General features: G+C 36.0%; 1 protein-coding gene across 7 annotated transcripts in view; it reads left to right on the plus strand.

The window, feature by feature from the left end:
* The window catches only part of LOC143245191 (uncharacterized), a 129721-nt gene that overhangs the window by 6696 nt on the left and 106070 nt on the right, over positions 1–16955 (plus strand). For 2 of the 7 annotated variants that reach the window (XM_076491237.1, XM_076491241.1), the window contains exon 1: positions 12686–13035. The exons of 4 other annotated variants lie outside the window; for them this stretch is intronic. The gene's annotated coding sequence lies outside the window, so the exon portion shown is untranslated. Of the gene's footprint in view, positions 1–12685; positions 13036–16955 lie in introns of those variants that run through there. One more of the 7 variants, XM_076491244.1, reaches the window with a different exon arrangement.

Raw genomic sequence — 16955 nt, forward strand, 5'->3', positions numbered from 1 at the left:
ATTTATAAAAGTTTTAAGACTAAGTAAAGTCTACACTGAAAAAATAACATCCGAAAACAAACATCACTGGCTAAGAGCTGGCATTGTTCACAAAAACAAACTTAAACATTTTTTTTTTCCTTTCCAGTATAATTTTCTTCTCTAACGATCAATCTTTAAGGTCCTCGACCCATCCCTCGGTTTATTGTAAACAACCGTCTCACGTAACCAAGAACGGAAATGAGTCACTCTGAGAATTTGCGAGGCACTCACGAAAGTTCTCTCAGAGATTTCACGATTGTTTTCTCAGCCTCTCAGGTGTTCGGTCTTTCAGGCTTTTTGAAACTGTTTTTTTTAAATATTTTATTTTTATTATTTTAATATTTTTGTCTCTCTTTTGGATACGAGCAAGAAAGGTTTAATAAATTTATTAAGCCTTTTTTTTGCTCATTATTTGAGTAAAGAAATAGTAATACACTAATATTAAAATATGTAAAAATAAATTTGTTTGTTTGTTTGTTTTTTGAATTTCGCACAAAGCTACTCGAGGGCTATCTGTGCTAGCCGTCCCTAATTTAGCAGTGTAAGACTAGAGGGAAGGCAGCTAGTCATCACTACCCACCGCCAACTATTAAAATGTGTAAAAATAAATTTGTTTGTTTTTTTTAAATTTCGCACAAAGCTACTCGAGGGCTATCTGTGCTATCCGTCCCTAATTTAGCAGTGTAAGACTAGAGGGAAGGCAGCTAGCCATCACCACCCACCGCCAACACTTGGGCTACTCTTTTACCAACGAATAGTGGGATTGACCGTCACATTATACACCCCCACGGCTGGGAGGGCGAGCATGTTTGGCGCGACGGGGATGCGAACCCGCGACCCTTAGATTACGAGTCGCGCGCCTTAACACGCTTGGCCATGCCAGACCATAAAAATAAATAAAAGGTGGATAAAGTAAAATATAACTTTATGGATGAGAATTTTATCCATGTTAATAACATTAAAAGAACTTCTTTGTTAATTTAATTAACATCTAGGCTAGGCTGTTAGCAGGGGTGTAGATTTTTTACACCCGATGGGGGGATGATTTTTGAGACCACTTATGTGAACTGTTCAATTTGCAAATTGGTAATCTCTGATTACGTGAACCTGAAAGCTGTAAACATGCAGTCGCAGAGTAATCTTATTGCCACGATACTTACATGTATACTTAGGCCTACTGACATACTTACGAACTATCGCTCAAATCAAAAAGCTTAGAAGCACGCCTGTATTAAAGATGTGCATTTCGGCTACTGATAAAGCCTACATCTAGGCCTAATTATGTAATTCGATTGGTAAGAACACGAGAATCACAAGAACAAACACCCATTTTGCAGGCCTGCAATGCAATAAAACTATTCAACAGACCAAACTGTAGGGGGGATGACCGTATGCACCATACCCCCACCAAAAATGAAGAGGGAATGTATAAGGATCTACGCCCCTGGCTGTTAGTGTTGTGGTCATGGTTGGTATTTGAAATATGATTTATATTATACATTTTTGTAACAAAATTAGTTTGCAGTAGCGAATAGTCGCTGCTTTTTTGGTTCTCCTAGATAAAGGTCAATATTCGAAGAAAACCAACTTTGTTTTTGACCTTATGGCTACCACGTGAGGTACTTTTGTTTAATATAGTCGTACATGATTTCAGGTATGTTCTTGTTTGTTTTTTGTTAACTTTTAGTTGAATCATCGGGGCAAATTGTGAATCTGGAGGTTTATGGTTTGTGGTCTTTTGCTGCAAAACTTTATTCTACACTTTCTGTCCGTAGGTGCATTAAAAGTGACAGTCGTATTTTAATATTTGGTTAAACAAGAGTAGCTCAATAGCTATAAGTGGTTGTTGTTGACTAGCTGTCTCCTATTAACCTATCAATTCAAAAAGTGGACGCTGTTGACTAGCTCTCTTCTTTAATCTTTTAACCTATCAGTTCAAAAAGTGGGTGCTGTTTTATAGCTACCTTCTTTTAACCTACCAGTTCAAAACGTGGGTGCTGTGGTCTGTCTTCTGTTAACTTACCAGTTCGAAAATTGGACGCTATGGACTGTCTTCTGTTCATTTATCAATTCAAAATGTGCATGTAGCTCATTATTTAGCTTTACGAGATAATTCTGAAACAAACGAACAGCGGTAAGTATTGGTCGTTATATCAGGTACACTGTATATTACATTATGTAAAAAAAAATACTTTTTTCTTATTCCTAGACAGAAAGTGTTATTTCCCGATTGCTTATGCCTAAAGTAAATGGAAAAGACCTATTTTTCTGCTCAAACTTTGTTTTTGTGACCTGGGAGCGTATAACGGAAACATTATGGGAGACTATATTTGGGGGCTGATACGTGAAAGTGATTTACATTACAGTCGCAAATCTCGAAAAACTACTCACTTGATTCATATGTTGTTTTATTCAGACCCTATGTAAACGAAAATGTGCTAATTTGTCTGTTTTTACATAGAAAATAGGTTAATTTCTAAATTTCATTATTCAGGTCACAAAAGCAAAGTTTAAAGGGAATAATGGCCATTTTCTGTACTGTTACAACATAAGCAATTAAGAAATAACACATACTCTCCAGGAACAAAATTTGTGTTACATAGTGTTATGTCTGTTTTATGTAAATAGTCATCACATTACACGTCCCGAAAGCTGTAAAACAACAAGACCCTAGTCATCATACACGAGCGCTCGTGGTTGATTCACATTAAGATGTTGTTTTACAAATAAGACTTGTGGAGTTGGAATCAAATAGTAAATAACTTTTTATTGCCAAAATGTTTATGGCGTGTGACAAATATAAAGTGTTCATGGTTAGCAGCGTAATTACAATAGTTTAGGCTTAGCGAATTTTCGTTCGTGGTATTTTTCTGTTTGTTTTACGATACTGTTAATTTTGCTTCATAAAAGAATAGGTTGTTTTTGTCGTGTTTAGGTTATGCTTATTTAATTGTATAAGATAATCGCCCCCTAGAATTTCGCTAATTACATCCTTACAATGAATAACACGAGAATGTAAAACTTTTCAGACCGCCAATAGGAAGATTATTAATTGGTCAATACATTTATATCGAGTTATTTTAAAACTAATGCAAAATAGCTTACGGTCCATGACATGCAGACCCATCATCGATTCGCAAACTAGCATTTATAATTATTTTACTTCATCACGAGTACTCATGTTTATCGAAATACGTTAGTTGAATAGAATCACGGAATGCTGTAAGAAAGTTGAATACCAGGCAAGGCGTTTGCATGGCCAGGTGGTTAGGAAACTTGTTTCGCAACCTGAGGGTAGTGGGTTCGACTCTCCGTCCATCCAAACATTTCCGCCCTTTTAGCCGTGGGTGCGTTTTAATGTGACAGTCAATCCAACTATTCTTTTGTGAAAAGAGTAGCCCAAGAGTTGGCAGTGGATGGCGATGACTAGCTGCATTCCCTCTTGTCTTTAAGCGTTCAGCTTTGCGGTGAAATTCAAGACGATACCCGCCAAAACAGCTCAATATTTGTTAGAACTGAATTAGAATTGTACTTTTGCGTCATAACACTTCTTTTTAACTTGCTTTAAGTATACGAAATGGATAAACAAAGAAGAAATAACCGTTCTAAAGTATACAAAAAGTAAGCGGTTCGATAATCAACTCACATGTGTATGACGGAAATTCTGCATTCTACAAGATAAGTTTCATTTTAATAACACATATGTAATTAAAATAGTAATATGCATGCGAGGGAAATACTTTAAACCTCATTAAACTCGTCAAAAATGAAATCGTGAGTAGAGAAGCAGAGACGACGTCACTAGAAACGTGAGGAGGTGTGTGTGTAGGTAGCGCTATGAATTATTTGCTGTATACCGTTAACCAGCATATTCTTACTTTAGTTAAGCAGTTGACATGAAGAGTGGTCATTTATTATTATTGTTATATGCACGGAAATATAGGCTTTAAATCTTTTGTTGTTCCAGTTGCTTTCAGTTTTATAATCAAATCACGTTTCCCGTTCACAAAAGAAACGCAGGAAAAGGCCACAGGTTACAGGTCTGAGTGGTTTTTCATGGGGAAAAACATGGTACTCCTTATGAGAATAAAAATATACACATTGCTTTTTATTTATTTATAAGGAATGAATGTATTTTTCTTCAGTATGTGTTTGGTGGCCACTAGGTCAATGTAATGGATGGTCTTAATAGTTGATCATGGACCAAACTACTACAGTGAAACTTGATTCACTGTGGCAGTTGTGCGTAAATATTTAATATACATTTACTTTCGATGAATTTAAGCCAACCTGGTCCTCCCGGTGGGACAGAAGTAAGTCTCCCAAAATCCGGGGCTCGATTCCCCTTGAGGGACACAACAGATAATTTAATGTGGCTTTGCCGAAAACAAAAGCAGAAAACAACCAACCAACAGATCAACTTATCTGACGAATTTACAAACAATGCCTGAACATTCGGTGGCGCTCGATTCGCAATCTGAGGGTTCAAATTCAGGTCATAGCCTTTCAGCCGTGGAGACGTTATAATGTGACGGTCAATCCCGCTAATCGTTGGTAAAAAAGTAGTTCAAAAGTTGGCGGTGGCTGGTGATGACTAGCTGACTTAAGCTGCTAAATTAGGACAGCTAGCGCAGATAGCCTTCGAGTGGCTTTACGCGAAATGCAAAAACAAACAAAAACACAGTGAACCTCCATACTAATTTTGGTGAAGATCCATCTACACCCTGTGAAGTATTTACATTAACATACAACACACAGTACTATTATATTTATATAGGTGGCGCCTGTGCATTAGTCCGCGTTTTACGTATTCACGATGTCCTGTCTGCACCTTGAAAAAAAAAATAAAGTTTCGTGATGGGAAACGGAAAAATCGTGACCGTTTATTGCAAATTTTCATGCGCACAGGATAAAAATTTTGCAAAGATGTAGGTTACACATTACGTAATAAAAAGTTTTTTCAACTATCATATAAGCAAGAAAAAGTTCAATTGTAGCATGACATACTTGCTTTCCTTGTCAGTTTAGAGTTTCTACTGGATACACACGCAAACTGGGAACTAATGAGAAATAGTTAAAAACAAACTTACTTGAGAAATAAATATTAAGATTATTTTAAAACACTTTGTCGATTTTGATTATTAATCAAACGAAAAAAAGAAAATAAATTGTTTTACCTGTAAACATTTACGTAAGTTATTAAGTAAAATAATTTTACTTCCACGCTTCACCCTAAAAAAAAATGAAAGAAAATTATCATGCTCAGATTTTAAACACCTTTGTTCTTTATGGTTCCAATTTAAACCTACTTTTTTTTTCTAAATTATGCTCTTTAATACCATTAGAAGTAAACAGCGATTAAAAGGATTATCCCAATCGCTGGTCTTAGCAGATAACCCGATGTGGCTTTGCTATACGAAAAACACACACATTATCTCAATACACGTGTTTTTTCAATTGAGTTGTCATATATCATAAAGCACATACTGAGACGTTGATTTCAGTAACAACAAAAATGCTTTATTTGTGTGATGTTAAAAAAAGTAACACAAATGAACCTACACACCAATGTGATGAGTAAACAGACAACTAAAAAAAACAATACGTTTAAGACTTTGGTGTTGAGTTGAAAGAAGTATCGGAAGAGTGTCGGTAGGTGGAGCTATTGTGCAACGACGGAAATAAAGTGGAAAGAGAAAGGTTTTTGGCATCAGGATGTAACACACCTAAATTTAGAACCATAAGTAAAAGCAAATAATTTGCTTATGCCAAGAAATCTTTACGTGTGCAGGTGGAGGTGTATCTGCTTCCATTTTGTGCACTTTGATATAGATATTTTTTAAAACAAGGCTTATGCACGAATTTATTTATGTATTGCAGTTCCAAAAGACACACTTTTTAGTTAGTGTATTTATTTTTTCGTTGTTTTAAAGCCAGATTGGTGAATAACATAATGTTATCAGGCCACATATAAAATAATGTTATCTCTTAAAATTTGAGAAATGTAAAAATATGGAATGTCGAAATCAAAACCAGCTTCCGTTTTCAACTTTCAAACACGCAAAAACAAAACTTTTTAAAAATCACTGCTCCTAAATGGAAATTACTATTTAAAAAAATCATATCTATACGACCGTTATAAGTGAATTTTTGTTGTTGAAATATATTATAATAATAACATACTGTATGTATTTTGTAACAAAATCACATGCGGCTATTTGTTGTGTTCACCATAGAGATTTGAAGCAAGGATTTTAGGGTTACAATGTTGTAGACTTACCGTTGTCTCACGAGGGAACATATATTGCCTGCTACGAAGTGTAATTCGGTGAAAAACTGTTTGCTTGGCCCGTTTATTGAATTTCGCGCAAAGATACACGAGTGTTATCTCCGTTAGCCCTCCCTACTTTAGAAGTTTAGAAGGGAACTTTAGTTAGAAGGGAAATAGTCACTACCACTCACTGCCAACTGTTGGGTTACGCTTTTACCAACGAATAGTTGGATTGATCGTTTTATAACAATGCTCCCACGGTTGAAAGGGCGAGCGTGTTTAACGTAATGAGAATTCGAACCCACGACCCTCAGATTACGAGTTGAGTACCTTAAGCACCTGGCAATCCCGGGCCTTTGGTAAAATATTAATGTTTGATTTTATATTACACATATTATAGTAAGTGCTTAGCACGGTAATTACATTGAAGAATAAACACGTAACCAGACTGATATATTTTGGAGTACAACGTTTACAGTAGTCACTAATTTAGCCTGTATTCTTCACTAAATGATAGTTTAAAAATGAACAGGATTATACTTGTCTTTGTTTTAATGGTTTCTCGGAAGTGAAAGTTAAAGAATTAAACCTTAATATAATCAAGGATAAGTTGGAATCTTCAAAAGTGGTTATATTAGTGTTAGTGGTGATATAACTTATGGAAAATGTATTAGTGGTGATAGTAATGATATTAATTTATGGAGAACTGAAAAAGATTTGTTTGTTATGAATTTCTCGCAAAGCTACTCGAGGGTTATCTGCGCTAGCCGTCCCTAAATTAGGGATGTAAGACTAGAGGAAAGGCACCTAATCATTACCACCCACCACAAACTCTTGGGCTACTCTTTTACCAAAGAGTAGTGGGATTAACCCTCACATTATAACGCCCCCACGGGCATTATAAAAGGGCGAGCATGTGTTATGCGATGGGGATTCGAACCCGCGACCCTACGAGACGAGTGGTTTAACCTACTCGGCCATGCCAAGGCGTAGAAAAAGGATTAAGTTTTCTAGATATCTTAATTCTTAAAAATCCAAATGAAATATCATTTTCAAACAGATAAAGCTACAGATTGTAGCTTTCATTATAAAGCTACAAGTTTTCACACGTATCGAGAATTTAATAAGAATCACTTTCGTCACACTAAAAGAAATAAAACTAATTTGATCAATATGACTAAAAGAACTGTACGTGGTTATAACAATCGAGAGGTTAAATTCAATGAATTAAAGATATTTTTATATTCTAGAAGGCATCATGGACGTCGCAATTTTATGAGTGAAACAACTGAATCAAGATATTTTAAGATCAAATCACAAAATCTTTTGAAATCGAAATATTTTTTTATATGTGTGTGTGTGTGTGTGTAAAGTAATAAATTTGATAGAAAATGCCTTAAACCGAGAATTAAAAAAATAATTGTCAAAATTTGTTCGACTTGCCCCCTGGTGGGCTGTTCAGCGGAATACCTATCATTTTCTAAGTTCCTTGGTTGCTTTGCGGTAAGTCTGAGAGTAGTATAAATCGGGTTTCGATACTTACAGTGATGAAGCATAGATAACACATTGTACATAAATGAAAAAAATTAAATGGAACTCGACCAGCTAAAAATAAAAAAAAAAAAAACTTTATAATCATTAAAGTTTTGATTTGGATACGAATTTATAACATGGAGCAATGAAATATATCAGTTATATGTTTCAGGTTATTTAGATATAAATCAACGAAGAGCAAATAGAAGAAGAAATTTGATTTTTACTGTTAAATAAATTTCCCACTTCGATTCTATAACCGTACTTATGTATCAACATAAATACTTTTATGTGTGACAAACTGCAAATCTCGGACTAAGATTAAACGAAGTTCAAATAATACTTGAAAATGTATGATAAATAGAGAAAATATTGTGTTACCTTAAAGAAGTAGTTCTCGAAACTATTGTTAGGTTTGAACTAATTTATTTAACCAACTTATATTTCCTATTTACTTTGCTATACTCGTATATTGGCATTTGATATTATAAAGGTATCTGCTTTTAAAATACATTTTTCTTTCTTCATCAGGGTCTTTTTTTGGATGAAGAACAAGTCTAAAATTGCGAAGCGCCGTCTAGTGGAACAAAACTTGTATCTTGAATCTGTGTCAATTAAAGTTATCGCGTGTATATATATATACACTGCTGGTCAAAATCTTAAGGCCAATGAACATAAAAACAAAATATGCATTTTGTGTTGTTACACTCTACCACTTATTTGAGTAGAGCTTCGAAAGATGAAAATAAGAAAAGGGAAAATTAAAAAAAAACTTTTTTCAGCATTTAATAGGGAAAATGTGAACACTATGAAATTAGCCTAAATACTAGCTGGTCAAAAGTTTAAGACCACACTGAAACGAAGCGTTAATCGGTAAACACGTAACGAAATTTAGTCATTTGTGTTCAAGCATTAGCGTTGTCAACATCTCCCACTGACATATCCTGTGTTACATTGGGTAAAAATATGGCAAAGACTAAAAAAGTTGAGAGAATTTGAACGTGGCAGAATTGTCGAGCTGCAAAAGCAAGGTCTCTCTCAACGTGCCATCGCTGGTGAGATTGGGCGTAGTAAAACTGGTGTTGCAAATTTCTTAAAAGACCTTGAGAGGTACGGAACGAGAATTTCAAGTGATCGGCCCAAGAAAATTTCGCCGGCGTTGAGCAGGAGGATTCGACGGGTTGTCCGGCAAGACACCAGCCGATCGTCGAACCAGATTAAGGCCCTTACGGACGCAAAATGCAGCTCAAGAACAATAAGACGGCATCTACGAGAGAAAGGCTTTAGAAACCGTAAACGTCTTCAAAGGCCACGCCTCCTTCCTCACCACGAAACAGCTCGGTTAAACTTTGCTGAGAAGCACCAAACATGGGATGTAGAAAAGTGGACGAAGATTTTGTTCTCTGACGAGAAAAAATTTAATCTGGATGGTCCAGATGGCTTCCAACGTTACTGGCACGATAAGGATATCCCACCGGAGACATTTTCTACACGACACAGTGGAGAAGGTTCCATCATGATCTGGGGTGCTTTCTCCTTCCATGGAACAATGGAGCTTCAGGTTATATAGGGGCATCAAACAGCAGCTGGCTACATTGGCATATTGGAGAGAGCATCCTCATTGACTGAAGGCCCTCGCTTGTGTGGAAATGATTGGATCTTCCAACAGGACAACGCTGCAATCCACAATGCCCGCAGGACAAAGAACTTTTTCATGGCGAAGAACGTGATTCTTTTGAACCATCCAGCGTGTTCGCCCGAACTGAACCCCATTGAAAATTTTTGGGGGGTGGATGGTAAGGAAAGTCTATAGAAATGGACGTCAATTCCAAACAATGCATGATCTTCGTGAAACCATCTTCACCACTTGGAATAACATTCTAGCCAGACTTCTGCAAACGCTTATATCGACCATGCCAAAGCGAATGTTTCCAGTTATTCGCAATGACGGCCGTGCAACTCACTACTGAGACCTCTTGTTTGGCATTTCCTACCCTGTTTAGGACTTCTTTTTAGTATGGTCTTAAACTTTCGACCAGCTAGTATTTAGGCTAATTTCATAGTGTTTACATTTTCCCTATTTAATGCTAAAAACGTTTTTTTATTTTCATTGTCCCTTTTTTTATTTTAATCTTTCAAAGTTCTACTCAAATAAGTGATTGAGTCTAACAACGCAAAATGCATATTTTTTCTTTACGTTCATTGGCCTTAAGATTTTGGCCAGCAGTGTATATATACACATGCATGTGTGTGTCATTTATAATATAAAACATGAAAAAAAAACAGGGAATAAATTATGACAATTTGTCGTCTGTAGCTCATTATGACGAGAAGTTCATTTGAAGTAAAAATGTATTCTAAGGACGGCTGGCATGGGTATCAAAATTTTAGTTAAAATAAAGTACTGAACAACGTTTCTACTTTTTTATGTCTGTAACGCCCCCTACAATCTCGTTTCAGTTTACACTCTCGTCCCAGCAACGGACAATTGCCAACTCTTTTTGTTGACCTGAAAATGACCGAATAAGGTCAAAACATTGTTCTGTACTTTATTTTAATTAAAGTTTTAATATCCATACCAGGCAACTTTAGAAAATCGTCTGCAGCTTATTTCTTGGCTTGTAGAAAAATATCTCACAGGATACAAATATGCTTGTAAAATAAGGTTTAAACATTTATAGAATGTTTTTTTTTCTTACATTCGTTCTTTTAGTGTGAATCCAATTGTTTATTACTACCCTGTGGTTTAGCGGTAAAACCGAGGACTTATAATGATAAAAATCGAGTTTCGATACTCGCGATGGGCACAGCACGGATTGCTCAGTTTTGCGCTGAACAACAAACAATATAACTTTTTACTCTGTTTAATATCACACAATAAAGCCTGTTCCACTTCTGTGATAGACCTAGTATATAAATATTTTAATATTTTGCTATTAAATTATGAATTTTCATCAACAAGTCTCTTTAATTAATCTTTTCCACATCATTTTGTGTTAATAGGGCAATAAGTTCTTTCTTTTATTAATAGAAAAGGCACTGGGTGTGAGAATACTGACTTGATGTTAAAGTTAAAATAATCTCAGGTACAAATGTTTATTTTGGATATTCGCCCAAAGCTGCACAAAGGTTATATGCTCCTAGGCTATTATAATCGAGCAGTGAGAGATTTAACCCCAACTCTTTGGCTACTGTAATCGAACAGTGGGATTTAGCCTCCAACTCTTTGGTTATTGTAATCGAACAGTGGGACTTAGCCTCCAACTCTTTGGTTATTGTAATCGAAAATTGGAATTTAACCCCAACTCTGATATCGTAATCGAACAGTGGGATCTAATTCCAACTATTTGGCTGTTATAATCGAGCAATGGGATTTAACCCCTAACTTTTTGGCTATTGTAATCGAAGAGTAGGATTCAATCTCCAATTGTAATCGAACAGTGGGATTAACCGTCACTCTTATAGGTTAACCACAATCCCAAAGTGCAAAGCACGATTTTGCGGCAACGGAACGTAAACCAAGGAATATCTGATTCACAGCACACTTCGTTAAACCACTGGACTCTGCCCAGTCTATGAATATAGAGGTAATTGCAGCCAGGTGCAATAATTTAAAGTAAACCCGAGAGTAACTAGTAAACCTCGTTTCCAATTCATAAAAGTCATTGCGTGAGCAAACTTTAGTGGAAATAAACAAACTAAAGACTTGGATAAACTAATTTAGAATGTGCACAAACACACACACATACATGTCCTACTGAAGTCCACATTTTGGCCCTTCCCATCTTTTAAAAGATGGACTGATTCAAATGCACTTATTCTGGAACAAAACTCCACCACATATAACGACTTGTTTACAGTCGACAACTGGAGTTCTAGCAAAACGTACAGACATACATTCAGGTGACCACAAACCTCAAATTCGTTATATAGGGGAGTATTAGGTCATCAGTCCATTTGTTCGTCAGATAGAGGGCATGATCATGTTGCTAAACCTATAATATACTTGCTCATCAGATTGATGGCATGCTCATGTAGTTAAACCTATAACATACTTGATGTCTAACATACTTTTTCGTCAGGATGTTGGCATGTTCTTATAGCTGAACGTATAACATACATGCTCGTCAAAAGGGTAGAATGATCGTGTAATAGAACGTATGATATCCTTGTTTGTCAAAGGGTTGGCGCATTTATTTAGTTGAATGTATAATATCATGTTGGTCAGAAGATGGCTGTTCACGAAACTGAACGTAAAACATCTAAAAGTAAAGGCATGTTGTTCAGTGTAATTAGATTATATGGTTTGTGAAAGGGGACCATTTCTAATAATACTGTAACTATAATTCTGATTAATTTATGCCCTGTAAAAGAAAAAGAGAAATTGTTTTGTAATTAATGCATAGCATGCTCATGTAACTATGTATATAACCTACTTGTTACTCAATTTAAAACTCTTTCGTCTCTGCTCGCCCCTGGAGGTTAAAGTGCACTTTTAGAACGTTATTTTCAAATTTTTTATTAAATAATGTTTTACTACTTACATTAATGAGGTTGGCGTCAAAACTTAGTTTATAATTTAAGTTTTAAAATTATCTGTTTCAAATTTTTCTAATTTAAAATGAAGTTTAAAGAAAAATATCAAGTATCGGTTTTTATGTGTCACATAACACGTCCAGTTGTCTTATTGCTTAGTTTTTATTTTGTTACGCCCACCATACAACATGTACAAGTATCTAACGACTTAAAAACTCGAATTTGAGATATAAACAAGCTAAATATAAAATAAGAACCTCCCATTTCTACTAGAGTGGCTCCGCCCTTCAAATCAGTCATTTGAAAGTTCTTAATTACTACCACGTAGTACCAAGTAGCTCAAGTTTATAACCAATAAAAAGAGAATTTTCCCTTTTATATAATTCTGACAGTTATTTATAAGTGACTTGAAGGTGAAAGAAAGAATTTTGCTGAAACTGTAGATGTGTGATCAAGAAGATGTTTTTTCTGGAATTTTTTCAACACGCACATACTTTACTTAGAGACTAAATTACAGAGAATTTGAGGATACTAATACTGTAATTTGATATATTGTTATTTTTCAAAAGTTACTGTCTGGAGCCTACAAAAATTATCTCTATACACCCCACCCGCAAGACTAGACAAGGCTCAGTGGCAGTACGTATGCACGAGTGCAGAATTTCGTAACACGGGTACGTACTCGAACTATATAATAAATGTTTTAACATATTTTAATTGTAATTTTATTAGCCTTGTAAATTTATTTTGTAAGTGTTGTAGGAAGCATAAGCCGCTTAGTCCATTATTGTGTTCTTGGAGCAAGGACATCTATGAATGATACTTTTCTGTTTTGCACGTGGGTTCTTGCTCTCTAGGGTGTCGTACGTATTACGGCGTGCTGCGAAAAACGGGCTCACACGGCCAATAACTTGAGATTTATTTACAGTGGGTTTAGTCTTAGATGTTGAAAGTAAAATAAACACAGAAAATTTATGAGATATGTTTAACAATTGAAACTCTCAAGATACGTACTTTAAATCTTCGCGATTAATAATGAAGAAAAAAGGACACAGCTGATCATTTTACTTCTGATTTTACAATTTTTCGTTTCATTATATTTGATGAGTTTTCTACAGACTGAAGAATCAAGTAATAACCGTGATAAGAGAAAAAACATAAAGTTTTACTGAAAAAAGTTACATATTCATTTAGGAGGTCCTAATGGTTATACAAGTAAAATACGAGATTTTTGAGACAAAGAAAACTATTTTTAATCTTAAAATGAAATTATATTTGCTCTCTTACTAGTTTAAAAATAATCAACAGTTTCACGATCAAATAGTAATAAAAATTCATTAAAAATCTGATTTTTCTTGTAAAAAACTTTTATTGTTTACTAAAAGCCTACCAACTTTTATGAAAATACATTTAATATACTAGAATTACTAGTATGTAAACTGTAACGAGTGTGTGTTTTCTTATAGCAAAGCCACATTCGGCTATCTGCTGAGTCCACCGAGGGGAATCGAACCTCTGATTTTAGCGTTGTAAATCCGTAGACTTATCGGTGGACTAGCGGGGGACAAACTGTAACGAATGCAGTTGGTTATGAGTTGGGTACAATGGGTCTAGGCAGTATCCGTATATTTAAACAAAAGCCATACAATTGTCTCCATCCCCCCGGTGGTACAGCAGCTTGTCTGTGGACTCTCACACCACTAGAAACTATGTTTCGATACCCATTGTGGGTATAGCAGAGACAGCCCACAGTGTAGTTTGGTGCTTGATTCCAAACAAACAAACAAGCTACACAATAAGCATTCTGAAGTGTTCCCATCACGAGTATGAATGAACGAATTTTAGTGTTATAGGCTTACAATCCTACCACTACTCCACGGTTTTTCGGTAGACATTCTTTGTTTAGAAACTCTGAGCAAGTACTTTACGTATCGTTGACCCTGAAAAGATAATTGTTCTAAAAGCAAGGTGTCTAGCCTTTTTTTCAATTTTTTTTCTGGCTCCATTATACTGTAAATGTCTGAGGTTTAAGGCGCGCACGAAACAAAGTTCTCTGAATTTCGCACGTAAAATACATGTATACATGACTATAAAGAGCAACAGTCGAAAAATTCCGAGTTCAAGTCCTCTTTCCGGTCGTTCGAACTGAAAATTGTTCTTCGATTTGTTTTTGAATTTTGCGCAAAGCTACACGAGGGCTATCTGCGCTAGCCGTCTCTAATTTAGAGGGAAGGCAGCTAGTCATCACTACCCACCGCCAATTCTCGGGTTACTTCTTTACCAACGAATAATGGGAAATACGGTGACATTATAACACCCTCACAGCTGAAAGGGCGAACATGTTTAGTGTGACGGGGATTCGAACCCGCGATCCTCAGATTACAAGGCGGGCCTCGTTTTGTGAAATTACGCACAAATCTACATAGTAGGCTACCCATGTTCTGTCCATCACAGGTATCGAAACCCAGTTTATAACAGAGTGCACAGACGAGTACACAGACATATCACTATGCCACTGGGAACTCGAAGTGATGAAAAAAATCTCCTATGAATCTGGTAAATATGGGCAGTTGGTCAAATTGAGAAATTAGAAACACTTGTTTGTCTACATTTTCTTCAAAACATTGCCACAGAAGAGAAGAAAGTCATTGTTCACCACTGGATGAAATTCTTGCGTAATTTTTATTTCAACACATAGCAACTTCAACCTAATCTGCACCATTTATAGCCCTGAATAATGAAGGAAACTTATCACTTGTTGGCTGAAACACGTCAAGTTCTCTGAGTCTTCCTATTGGATAATCACTCAGAATTAACATCAATTAACCATACTGTCAGAAATGCTGGCATGTTGAGTTAGTCCCTACATATTCTGGTTAATTACAGAACTTATGGTAAACTTACCATTCAAGTAATTACAGGCATTCTGTTATACAGACTAACTCCATTCTTAATTAAGTTTTATTTGGTTAATTAGGACAGATGGATATGAGGATACTCGATCATCTTTTTATGTCTTTAGTTGGCTGGTAATTGATGTTACTGTAACAGGATATTTTAAAAACTTCCTAAAATAAAGTGTTTCTTGAACCAAACCAGAACACTGCCAGAAGGAAGAATTATTTTTCGCAGAATGATAGATTAACTCAGTAGTTTAAGTAATGCGTGCGTTAATTTTCTTTTATACATAGTTTCCCAGTGAGACATGAGTAAATTTACGGGTTTACAACACTCATTTTTTTTTTAAATTCGCGCAAAGCTACGCGAGGGCTATCTGCGCTAGCCGTCCCTAATTTAGCAGTGTAAGACTAGAATGAAGGCAGCTAGTCATCTCCACTCACCACCAACTCTTGAGCTACTCTTTTACTGACAAATAGTGGGATTGACCATCACATTATAACGCCCACACGGCTGAAAGGGCAAGCACGTTTAGTGCGACCGGGATTCGAATCCACGACTCTCGGATTACGAGTCGAACGCCTTAACCCACTTGGCCATGCCGGGCCCAACACTAAAATCTTGGGTTCGATTCCCCGCCGTAAACTAAGAAGATAGCTTACTCTCTGAAAAGAAACAGACAAAAATACTTATACGTATCTTTATACAATCTCAAACTACTAACAGTTAAGGTGATTGTTGAAAATAAAAAGATTTCAAGAAACCTGTATCTAAAGAAGGTTGATTCTTTCACTTCTTGTCCAATGTTAATCAGAATACAATGGTTGCATAAAACAACCTTTGAGAACACATGCTCTTTGGTATTTGCTGGAAAACCGCCACCTTTGTTTAAATCTTTATTACATCGCAACTTGGTGCCATTGTATTATTTTTATAAATTATTTTAACGTTTTCTTTGTACCTCTAAGTAACTTGAGTACTGCGACAGCGAGAAAAGTGAAAACTTCTGAAAGAAATTGGCTTGAATAGAGTGCAAATATCAATACATTTGTAAGGGTAATTTTAGGTCACACACAACCAAGGCCAACCCTGTTTTTACATCTTTGTGGTATTCTGTATTTTTAGCTTACAAAGTACAATGTACTGAGAGGTGTTATTCCCGTTCTTTGCTCCCCCTTTCTCCTTCCCCTCGAAGACTCAAAAGTAAGCTTCAAGGCTTGTGACGCAAAAATTCGGTGTTCGATCTCTGTAACAGATGCGCCGTTGTGTAGCTTTGCGACGTAACAAATAAATTCTGTTATTCGAAACTGTTTTATGCCGACATTGCTTAGATTTTCAATGATGATAAAATCAATAGTCTGGACTGAAGTCGACAGCAGTAACTATAGTCTGGACTGAGGTCGACAGCAGTAACTATAGTCTGGACTGAAGTAGACACCAGTAACTATAATTAAGGTTATATAATTTTTTCGTTGCAATTTTGCATGCATTATTTTCATTACTGTTATTCCGAAATAATCCCTAAGAGACAGAAAGATACGTCAGTGGACTCGCAACGCTAGAAACGGGCTTTTGATACCCGTGACATCCAGAGCACAGGTAACCTGTTGTGTAGCTTTGTGTTTGGCTCGGCATAGCCAAGCGTATTAAGGCGTGCGACTCGTAATTTGAGGGTCGCGGGTTCGCATCCCCGTCG

The sequence above is a fragment of the Tachypleus tridentatus genome, chromosome 2, assembly GCF_004210375.1.
Source record: "Tachypleus tridentatus isolate NWPU-2018 chromosome 2, ASM421037v1, whole genome shotgun sequence".
In the NCBI taxonomy this organism is placed as follows: Eukaryota; Metazoa; Arthropoda; class Merostomata; order Xiphosura; family Limulidae; genus Tachypleus; species Tachypleus tridentatus.